At 59.9% G+C, this 743-nt stretch overlaps 1 protein-coding gene across 1 annotated transcript in view; it reads right to left on the reverse strand.

The window, feature by feature from the left end:
• Window positions 1-743, reverse strand: part of ETNK2 (ethanolamine kinase 2) — an 11,664-nt gene that overhangs the window by 7,254 nt on the left and 3,667 nt on the right. The window lies entirely within an intron of this gene.

The raw sequence follows: 743 nt of genomic DNA on the forward strand, positions 1-743 counted from the left end.
TTAAAAACACACGCACGCACACACAAGCTGCTGTTGAACACTGACCCCCTCCGATGCCTGGAGAGAGCCTGGATACCAGAGAGCTGGGGTCCTTCTCAAACAACCATCGCTGCCGAGGTCTGTGCTCGGTGCTGCACAGAGACCGAGACATTTCCTGCCCCTGCAGCTCTGAGGAACTCGAACTCCGAGCTTCCTGCCTGTTGCCATCTGCCCTTTCATATGCATTTTCCTGCAGCTTCTTGTATTTAATTACACTTGGCTATTAATACATTTTTAATGGCACTCCAGGCACACGGGAAGCGTGTGCCTTCAGAGGACATGCATACTCACAGATATACGTTTAAGTGCACTCAGCGCCACCACCTCCACGCTCCCGTGCCCGTCGCCAGGAGCCCGGTGAGGGCACAGACACCACCAGCCTCGCTTTTCCACCCGGGACCTGGCACCCCTGGGCAGAGGTGAGGAGGGGGAAAGGGTCTCCCATGCCAGGCAGCTGCCAGCCTCGCTCTCCCAGCCACCGCAGCAAAGCCCTGCCAGCTCCAGACAGGCGAGCCCCGTCCCATGCAAGGAGCCCAGCGCTGAATCCCAGCTACAATCCGAACCTGCGCTCAGCCCATGTGGCCTGGCAAAGGTGCGAGCCCACAAGTAACCCAAGCAAGACCCGCTCCCAGGAGCAGCTACCCCTGTGGGCAGGGGCCCGGCAGCAGTGGGTGCAGGCAGGGGTGCAGCACCTGCAGCAGAGA

The sequence above is a fragment of the Egretta garzetta genome, unplaced genomic scaffold (genome assembly GCF_000687185.1).
Source record: "Egretta garzetta isolate BGI_Z169 unplaced genomic scaffold, ASM68718v1 scaffold105, whole genome shotgun sequence".
Classification (NCBI taxonomy): Eukaryota; Metazoa; Chordata; class Aves; order Pelecaniformes; family Ardeidae; genus Egretta; species Egretta garzetta.